At 34.4% G+C, this 9,305-nt stretch overlaps 16 non-coding genes across 16 annotated transcripts; all 16 read left to right on the top strand.

Annotated features, from left to right (window-relative positions):
• Nucleotides 1–93: 93 nt before the first annotated feature.
• TRNAW-CCA (transfer RNA tryptophan (anticodon CCA)) lies at nt 94–165 on the top strand. Its single transcript has one exon. It is a non-coding gene; the product is annotated as a tRNA-Trp (tRNA).
• Nucleotides 166–615: 450 nt separating this feature from the next.
• On the top strand, nt 616–687 carry TRNAW-CCA (transfer RNA tryptophan (anticodon CCA)). Its single transcript has one exon. It is a non-coding gene; the product is annotated as a tRNA-Trp (tRNA).
• A 450-nt stretch (nt 688–1,137) lies between these two features.
• Nucleotides 1,138–1,209, top strand: TRNAW-CCA (transfer RNA tryptophan (anticodon CCA)). Its single transcript has one exon. It is a non-coding gene; the product is annotated as a tRNA-Trp (tRNA).
• A 450-nt stretch (nt 1,210–1,659) lies between these two features.
• On the top strand, nt 1,660–1,731 carry TRNAW-CCA (transfer RNA tryptophan (anticodon CCA)). The gene has a single exon. It is a non-coding gene; the product is annotated as a tRNA-Trp (tRNA).
• Nucleotides 1,732–2,181: 450 nt separating this feature from the next.
• Nucleotides 2,182–2,253, top strand: TRNAW-CCA (transfer RNA tryptophan (anticodon CCA)). The gene has a single exon. It is a non-coding gene; the product is annotated as a tRNA-Trp (tRNA).
• Nucleotides 2,254–2,703: 450 nt separating this feature from the next.
• Nucleotides 2,704–2,775, top strand: TRNAW-CCA (transfer RNA tryptophan (anticodon CCA)). The gene has a single exon. It is a non-coding gene; the product is annotated as a tRNA-Trp (tRNA).
• A 450-nt stretch (nt 2,776–3,225) lies between these two features.
• TRNAW-CCA (transfer RNA tryptophan (anticodon CCA)) lies at nt 3,226–3,297 on the top strand. Its single transcript has one exon. It is a non-coding gene; the product is annotated as a tRNA-Trp (tRNA).
• Nucleotides 3,298–3,747: 450 nt separating this feature from the next.
• Nucleotides 3,748–3,819, top strand: TRNAR-UCU (transfer RNA arginine (anticodon UCU)). Its single transcript has one exon. It is a non-coding gene; the product is annotated as a tRNA-Arg (tRNA).
• A 336-nt stretch (nt 3,820–4,155) lies between these two features.
• TRNAW-CCA (transfer RNA tryptophan (anticodon CCA)) lies at nt 4,156–4,227 on the top strand. Its single transcript has one exon. It is a non-coding gene; the product is annotated as a tRNA-Trp (tRNA).
• Nucleotides 4,228–4,677: 450 nt separating this feature from the next.
• Nucleotides 4,678–4,749, top strand: TRNAW-CCA (transfer RNA tryptophan (anticodon CCA)). Its single transcript has one exon. It is a non-coding gene; the product is annotated as a tRNA-Trp (tRNA).
• A 450-nt stretch (nt 4,750–5,199) lies between these two features.
• Nucleotides 5,200–5,271, top strand: TRNAW-CCA (transfer RNA tryptophan (anticodon CCA)). The gene has a single exon. It is a non-coding gene; the product is annotated as a tRNA-Trp (tRNA).
• Nucleotides 5,272–6,233: 962 nt separating this feature from the next.
• TRNAW-CCA (transfer RNA tryptophan (anticodon CCA)) lies at nt 6,234–6,305 on the top strand. The gene has a single exon. It is a non-coding gene; the product is annotated as a tRNA-Trp (tRNA).
• A 449-nt stretch (nt 6,306–6,754) lies between these two features.
• TRNAW-CCA (transfer RNA tryptophan (anticodon CCA)) lies at nt 6,755–6,826 on the top strand. The gene has a single exon. It is a non-coding gene; the product is annotated as a tRNA-Trp (tRNA).
• Nucleotides 6,827–7,276: 450 nt separating this feature from the next.
• On the top strand, nt 7,277–7,348 carry TRNAR-CCU (transfer RNA arginine (anticodon CCU)). Its single transcript has one exon. It is a non-coding gene; the product is annotated as a tRNA-Arg (tRNA).
• Nucleotides 7,349–8,320: 972 nt separating this feature from the next.
• On the top strand, nt 8,321–8,392 carry TRNAW-CCA (transfer RNA tryptophan (anticodon CCA)). The gene has a single exon. It is a non-coding gene; the product is annotated as a tRNA-Trp (tRNA).
• A 450-nt stretch (nt 8,393–8,842) lies between these two features.
• TRNAW-CCA (transfer RNA tryptophan (anticodon CCA)) lies at nt 8,843–8,914 on the top strand. The gene has a single exon. It is a non-coding gene; the product is annotated as a tRNA-Trp (tRNA).
• Nucleotides 8,915–9,305: the final 391 nt, after the last annotated feature.

Here is a 9,305-nt window from a genome sequence, read left to right as displayed (position 1 = left end):
TCACAAATTATTTATTTCACAAATTAGTATATGCAGACAGTATATGGGTGATCTAAATCTCCCGCATCAATGAATTATAGTTGCTCTAAAGAAGACCTCGTGGCGCAACGGTAGCGCGTCTGATTCCAGATCAGAAGGTTGCGTGTTCAAATCACGTCGGGGTCAATTGTCATTTTGAAAGTGAAATGTACTAAATGGAATTCTATAAGAGAAACTAATCACCATGGTTCTCATCTAAATTTCTGCAATGTGATTACTGTTTATATGGATACCTATATCATCTGCAGTTGCAACAAAGACTCAAAATTCTGCTAATTTCTTATAATTGTCATGCAAACATAATCCATTTCATTGGAATTGTCCATATCTTGACTTTGAAGTATACTCTTATTATTTTCTTTCTGGTGCTATGACTGTTTTCCATTGAACTGACCTTTTTTGTTAAGAATAATGACTTTGCACTTAAGTACGACCACCAGGCATATTCCTTGGTTATTGAATCAAGGATTCAAGCTTGTTTACTCACAAATTATTTATTTCATAAATTAGTATATGCAGACAGTATATGGGTGATCTAAATCACCCGAATCAGTGAATTGCATTTGTTTGAAAGAAGACCTCGTGGCTCAACGGTAGCGCGTCTGACTCCAGATCAGAAGGTTGCGTGTTCGAATCACGTCGGGGTCAATTGTCATTTTGAAAGTGAAATGTACTAAACGGAATTCTTTAAGAGAAACTAATTACCATGGTTCTCATCTAAATTTCTGCAATGTGATTACTGTTTATATGGATACCTATATCATCTGCAGTTACAACAAAGACTCAAAATTCTGCTAATTTCTTATAATTGTCATGCAAACATAATCAATTTCATTGGAATTGTCCATATCTTGACTTTGAAGTATACTCTTATTATTTTCTTTCTGGCGCTATGACTGTTTTAAATTGAACTGACCTTTTTTGTTAAGAATAATGACTTTGCACTTAAGCACGACCACCAGGCATATTCCTTGGTTATTAAATCAAGGATGTAAGCTTGTTTTCTCACAAATTATTTATTTCACAAATTAGTATATGCAGACAGTATATGGGTGATCTAAATCTCCCGCATCAATGAATTATAGTTGCTCTAAAGAAGACCTCGTGGCGCAATGGTAGCGTGTCTGATTCCAGATCAGAAGGTTGCGTGTTCAAATCACGTCGGGGTCAATTGTCATTTTGAAAAGGAAATGTACTAAATGGAATTCTATAAGAGAAACTAATCACCATGGTTCTCATCTAAATTTCTGCAATGTGATTACTGTTTATATGGATACCTATATCATCTGCAGTTGCAAATAAGTCTCAAAATTCTGCTAATTTCTTATAATTGTCATGCAAACATAATCCATTTCATTGGAATTGTCCATATCTTGACTTTGAAGTATACTCTTATTATTTTCTTTCTGGCGCTATGACTGTTTTCCATTGAACTGACCTTTTTTGTTAAGAATAATGACTTTGCACTTAAGCACGACCACCAGGCATATTCCTTGGTTATTGAATCAAGGATGTAAGCTTGTTTTCTCACAAATTATTTATTTCACAAATTAGTATATGCAGACAGTATATGGGTGATCTAAATCTCCCGAATCAATGAATTATAGTTGATCTAAAGAAGACCTCGTGGCGCAACGGTAGCGCGTCTGACTCCAGATCAGAAGGTTGCGTGTTCAAATCACGTCGGGGTCAATTGTCATTTTGAAAGTGAAATGTACTAAACGGAATTCTTTAAGAGAAAATAATCACAAGAGTTCTCATCTAAATTTCTGCAATGTGATTACTTTTTATATGGATACCTATATCATCTGCAGTTACAACAAAGACTCAAAATTCTGCTAATTTCTTATAATTGTCATGCAAACATAATCAATTTCATTGGAATTGTCCATATCTTGACTTTGAAGTATACTCTTATTATTTTCTTTCTGGCGCTATGACTGTTTTAAATTGAACTGACCTTTTTTGTTAAGAATAATGACTTTGCACTTAAGCACGACCACCAGGCATATTCCTTGGTTATTAAATCAAGGATGTAAGCTTGTTTTCTCACAAATTATTTATTTCACAAATTAGTATATGCAGACAGTATATGGGTGATCTAAATCTCCCGCATCAATGAATTATAGTTGCTCTAAAGAAGACATCGTGGCGCAATGGTAGCGTGTCTGATTCCAGATCAGAAGGTTGCGTGTTCAAATCACGTCGGGGTCAATTGTCATTTTGAAAAGGAAATGTACTAAATGGAATTCTATAAGAGAAACTAATCACCATGGTTCTCATCTAAATTTCTGCAATGTGATTACTGTTTATATGGATACCTATATCATCTGCAGTTGCAAATAAGTCTCAAAATTCTGCTAATTTCTTATAATTGTCATGCAAACATAATCCATTTCATTGGAATTGTCCATATCTTGACTTTGAAGTATACTCTTATTATTTTCTTTCTGGCGCTATGACTGTTTTTCATTGAACTGACCTTTTTTGTTAAGAATAATGACTTTGCACTTAAGCACGACCACCAGGCATATTCCTTGGTTATTGAATCAAGGATGTAAGCTTGTTTTCTCACAAATTATTTATTTCACAAATTAGTATATGCAGACAGTATATGGGTGATCTAAATCTCCCGAATCAATGAATTATAGTTGATCTAAAGAAGACCTCGTGGCGCAACGGTAGCGCGTCTGACTCCAGATCAGAAGGTTGCGTGTTCAAATCACGTCGGGGTCAATTGTCATTTTGAAAGTGAAATGTACTAAACGGAATTCTTTAAGAGAAAATAATCACAAGAGTTCTCATCTAAATTTCTGCAATGTGATTACTGTTTATATGGATACCTATATCATCTGCAGTTACAACAAAGATTTAAAATTCTGCTAATTTCTTATAATTGTCATGCAAACATAATCAATTTCATTGGAATTGTCCATATCTTGACTTTGAAGTATACTCTTATTATTTTCTTTCTGGCGCTATGACTGTTTTAAATTGAACTGACCTTTTTTGTTAAGAATAATGACTTTGCACTTAAGCACGACCACCAGGCATATTCCTTGGTTATTAAATCAAGGATGTAAGCTTGTTTTCTCACAAATTATTTATTTCACAAATTAGTATATGCAGACAGTATATGGGTGATCTAAATCTCCCGCATCAATGAATTATAGTTGCTCTAAAGAAGACCTCGTGGCGCAATGGTAGCGTGTCTGATTCCAGATCAGAAGGTTGCGTGTTCAAATCACGTCGGGGTCAGTCGTCATTTTGAAAAGGAAATGTACTAAATGGAATTCTATAAGAGAAACTAATCACCATGGTTCTCATCTAAATTTCTGCAATGTGATTACTGTTTATATGGATACCTATATCATCTGCAGTTGCAAATAAGTCTCAAAATTCTGCTAATTTCTTATAATTGTCATGCAAACATAATCCATTTCATTGGAATTGTCCATATCTTGACTTTGAAGTATACTCTTATTATTTTCTTTCTGGTGCTATGACTGTTTTCCATTGAACTGACCTTTTTTGTTAAGAATAATGACTTTGCACTTAAGTACGACCACCAGGCATATTCCTTGGTTATTGAATCAAGGATTCAAGCTTGTTTACTCACAAATTATTTATTTCATAAATTAGTATATGCAGACAGTATATGGGTGATCTAAATCACCCGAATCAGTGAATTGTAATTGTTTGAAAGAAGACCTCGTGGCACAACGGTAGCGCGTCTGACTTCTGATCAGAAGGTTGCGTGTTCAAATAACGTCGGGGTCAATTGTCATTTTGAAAGTGAAATGTACTAAACGGAATTCTTTAAGAGAAACTAATTACCATGGTTCTCATCTAAATTTCTGCAATGTGATTACTGTTTATATGGATACCTATATCATCTGCAGTTACAACAAAGACTGTTTTCCATTGAACTGACCTTTTTTGTTAAGAATAATGACTTTGCACTTAAGCACGACCACCAGGCATATTCCTTGGTTATTGAATCAAGGATGTAAGCTTGTTTTTTCACAAATTATTTATTTCACAAATTAGTATATGCAGACAGTATATGGGTGATCTAAATCTCCCGAATCAATGAATTATAGTTGATCTAAAGAAGACCTCGTGGCGCAACGGTAGCGCGTCTGACTCCAGATCAGAAGGTTGCGTGTTCAAATCACGTCGGGGTCAATTGTCATTTTGAAAGTGAAATGTACTAAACGGAATTCTTTAAGAGAAAATAATCACAAGAGTTCTCATCTCAATTTCTGCAATGTGATTACTGTTTATATGGATACCTATATCATCTGCAGTTACAACAAAGACTCAAAATTCTGCTAATTTCTTACAATTGTCATGCAAACATAATCAATTTCATTGGAATTGTCCATATCTTGACTTTGAAGTATACTCTTATTATTTTCTTTCTGGCGCTATGACTGTTTTAAATTGAACTGACCTTTTTTGTTAAGAATAATGACTTTGCACTTAAGCACGACCACCAGGCATATTCCTTGGTTATTAAATCAAGGATGTAAGCTTGTTTTCTCACAAATTATTTATTTCACAAATTAGTATATGCAGACAGTATATGGGTGATCTAAATCTCCCGCATCAATGAATTATAGTTGCTCTAAAGAAGACCTCGTGGCGCAATGGTAGCGTGTCTGATTCCAGATCAGAAGGTTGCGTGTTCAAATCACGTCGGGGTCAATTGTCATTTTGAAAAGGAAATGTACTAAATGGAATTCTATAAGAGAAACTAATCACCATGGTTCTCATCTAAATTTCTGCAATGTGATTACTGTTTATATGGATACCTATATCATCTGCAGTTGCAAATAAGTCTCAAAATTCTGCTAATTTCTTATAATTGTCATGCAAACATAATCCATTTCATTGGAATTGTCCATATCTTGACTTTGAAGTATACTCTTATTATTTTCTTTCTGGTGCTATGACTGTTTTCCATTGAACTGACCTTTTTTGTTAAGAATAATGACTTTGCACTTAAGTACGACCACCAGGCATATTCCTTGGTTATTGAATCAAGGATTCAAGCTTGTTTACTCACAAATTATTTATTTCATAAATTAGTATATGCAGACAGTATATGGGTGATCTAAATCACCCGAATCAGTGAATTGTAATTGTTTGAAAGAAGACCTCGTGGCACAACGGTAGCGCGTCTGACTCCAGAACAGAAGGTTGCGTGTTCAAATCACGTCGGGGTCAATTGTCATTTTGAAAGGGAAATGTACTAAATGGAATTCTATAAGAGAAACTAATCACCATGGTTCTCATCTAAATTTCTGCAATGTGATTACTGTTTATATGGATACCTATATCATCTGCAGTTGCAACAAAGACTCAAAATTCTGCTAATTTCTTATAATTGTCATGCAAACATAATCGATTTCATTGGAATTGTCCATATCTTGACTTTGAAGTATACTCTTATTATTTTCTTTCTGGCGCTATGACTGTTTTAAATTGAACTGACCTTTTTTGTTAAGAATAATGACTTTGCACTTAAGCACGACCACCAGGCATATTCCTTGGTTATTAAATCAAGGATGTAAGCTTGTTTTCTCACAAATTATTTATTTCACAAATTAGTATATGCAGACAGTATATGGGTGATCTAAATCTCCCGAATCAATGAATTATAGTTGCTCTTAAGAAGACCTCGTGGCGCAACGGTAGCGCGTCTGACTCCAGATCAGAAGGTTGCGTGTTCAAATCACGTTGTCATTTTGAAAGTGAAATGTACTAAATGGAATTCTATAAGAGAAACTAATCACCATGGTTCTCATCTAAATTTCTGCAATGTGATTACTGTTTATATGGATACCTATATCATCTGCAGTTGCAACAAAGACTCAAAATTCTGCTAATTTCTTATAATTGTCATGCAAACATAATCCATTTCATTGGAATTGTCCATATCTTGACTTTGAAGTATACTCTTATTATTTTCTTTCTGGTGCTATGACTGTTTTCCATTGAACTGACCTTTTTTGTTAAGAATAATGACTTTGCACTTAAGTACGACCACCAGGCATATTCCTTGGTTATTGAATCAAGGATTCAAGCTTGTTTACTCACAAATTATTTATTTCATAAATTAGTATATGCAGACAGTATATGGGTGATCTAAATCACCCGAATCAGTGAATGGCATTTGTTTGAAAGAAGACCTCGTGGCGCAGCGGTAGCGCGTCTGACTCCAGATCAGAAAGTTGCGTGTTCAAATCACGTCGGGGTCAATTGTCATTTTGAAAGTGAAATGTACTAAACGGAATTCTTTAAGAGAAACTAATTACCATGGTTCTCATCTAAATTTCTGCAATGTGATTACTGTTTATATGGATACCTATATCATCTGCAGTTACAACAAAGACTCAAAATTCTGCTAATTTCTTATAATTGTCATGCAAACATAATCCATTTCATTGGAATTGTCCATATCTTGACTTTGAAGTATACTCTTATTATTTTCTTTCTGGTGCTATGACTGTTTTCCATTGAACTGACCTTTTTTGTTAAGAATAATGACTTTGCACTTAAGCACGACCACCAGGCATATTCCTTGGTTATTGAATCAAGGATGTAAGCTTGTTTACTCACAAATTAATTATTTCACAAATTAGTATATGCAGACAGTATATGGGTGATCTAAATCACCCGAATCAGTGAATTACGGATGTCTAAAGAAGACCTCGTGGCGCAACGGTAGCGCGTCTGACTCCAGATCAGAAGGTTGTGTGTTCATATCACGTCGGGGTCAATTGTCATTTTGAAAGTGAAATGTACTAAACGGAATTCTTTAAGAGAAACTAATTACCATGGTTCTCATCTAAATTTCTGCAATGTGATTACTGTTTATATGGATACCTATATCATCTGCAGTTGCAACAAAGACTCAAAATTCTGCTAATTTCTTATAATTGTCATGCAAACATAATCCATTTCATTGGAATTGTCCATATCTTGACTTTGAAGTATACTCTTATTATTTTCTTTCAGGCGCTATGACTGATTTCCATTGAACTGACCTTTTTTGTTAAGAATAATGACTTTGCACTTAAGCACGACCACCAGGCATATTCCGTGGTTATTGAATCAATGATGTAAGCTTGTTTTTTCACAAATTATTTATTTCACAAATTAGTATATGCAGACAGTATATGGGTGATCTAAATCTCCCGAATCAATGAATTATAGTTGATCTAAAGAAGACCTCGTGGCGCAACGGTAGCGCGTCTGACTCCTGATCAGAAGGTTGCGTGTTCAAATCACGTCGGGGTCAATTGTCATTTTGAAAGTGAAATGTACTAAACGGAATTCTTTAAGAGAAAATAATCACAAGAGTTCTCATCTAAATTTCTGCAATGTGATTACTGTTTATATGGATACCTATATCATCTGCAGTTACAACAAAGACTCAAAATTCTGCTAATTTCTTATAATTGTCATGCAAACATAATCAATTTCATTGGAATTGTCCATATCTTGACTTTGAAGTATACTCTTATTATTTTCTTTCTGGTGCTATGACTGTTTTCCATTGAACTGACCTTTTTTGTTAAGAATAATGACTTTGCACTTAAGTACGACCACCAGGCATATTCCTTGGTTATTGAATCAAGGATTCAAGCTTGTTTACTCACAAATTATTTATTTCATAAATTAGTATATGCAGACAGTATATGGGTGATCTAAATCACCCGAATCAGTGAATTGTAATTGTTTGAAAGAATACCTCGTGGCGCAACGGTAGCGCGTCTGACTCCAGATCAGAAGGTTGCGTGTTCAAATAACGTCGGGGTCAATTGTCATTTTGAAAGTGAAATGTACTAAACGGAATTCTTTAAGAGAAACTAATTACCATGGTTCTAATCTAAATTTCTGCAATGTGATTACTGTTTATATGGATACCTATATCATCTGCAGTTACAACAAAGACTCAAAATTCTGCTAATTTCTTATAATTGTCATGCAAACATAATCAATTTCATTGGAATTGTCCATATCTTGACTTTGAAGTATACTCTTATTATTTTCTTTCTGGCGCTATGACTGTTTTAAATTGAACGGACCTTTTTTGTTAAGAATAATGACTTTGCACTTAAGCACGACCACCAGGCATATTCCTTGGTTATTAAATCAAGGATGTAAGCTTGTTTTCTCACAAATTATTTATTTCACAAATTAGTATATGCAGACAGTATATGGGTGATCTAAATCTCCCGCATCAATGAATTATAGTTGCTCTAAAGAAGACCTCGTGGCGCAATGGTAGCGTGTCTGATTCCAGATCAGAAGGTTGCGTGTTCAAATCACATCGGGGTCAATTGTCATTTTGAAAAGGAAATGTACTAAATGGAATTCTATAAGAGAAACTAATCACCATGGTTCTCATCTAAATTTCTGCAATGTGATTACTGTTTATATGGATAGCTATATCATCTGCAGTTGCAAATAAGTCTCAAAATTCTGCTAATTTCTTATAATTGTCATGCAAACATAATCCATTTCATTGGAATTGTCCATATCTTGACTTTGAAGTATACTCTTATTATTTTCTTTCTGGCGCTATGACTGTTTTCCATTGAACTGACCTTTTTTGTTAAGAATAATGACTTTGCACTTAAGCACGACCACCAGGCATATTCCTTGGTTATTGAATCAAGGATGTAAGCTTGTTTTCTCACAAATTATTTATTTCACAAATTAGTATATGCAGACAGTATATGGGTGATCTAAATCTCCCGCATCAATGAATTATAGTTGCTCTAAAGAAGACCTCGTGGCGCAATGGTAGCGTGTCTGATTCCAGATCAGAAGGTTGCGTGTTCAAATCACATCGGGGTCAATTGTCATTTTGAAAAGGAAATGTACTAAATGGAATTCTATAAGAGAAACTAATCACCATGGTTCTCATCTAAATTTCTGCAATGTGATTACTGTTTATATGGATAGCTATATCATCTGCAGTTGCAAATAAGTCTCAAAATTCTGCTAATTTCTTATAATTGTCATGCAAACATAATCCATTTCATTGGAATTGTCCATATCTTGACTTTGAAGTATACTCTTATTATTTTCTTTCTGGCGCTATGACTGTTTTCCATTGAACTGACCTTTTTTGTTAAGAATAATGACTTTGCACTTAAGCACGACCACCAGGCATATTCCTTGGTTATTGAATCAAGGATGTAAGCTTGTTTTCTCACAAATTATTTATTTCACAAATTAGTATATGC

Source organism: Crinia signifera, chromosome 4 (genome assembly GCF_055691185.1).
Source record: "Crinia signifera chromosome 4, ASM5569118v1, whole genome shotgun sequence".
Taxonomy (NCBI): Eukaryota; Metazoa; Chordata; class Amphibia; order Anura; family Myobatrachidae; genus Crinia; species Crinia signifera.
Note: the sequence above shows the minus strand (reverse complement) of the source record. Positions and strands in the feature narration are given on the sequence as shown.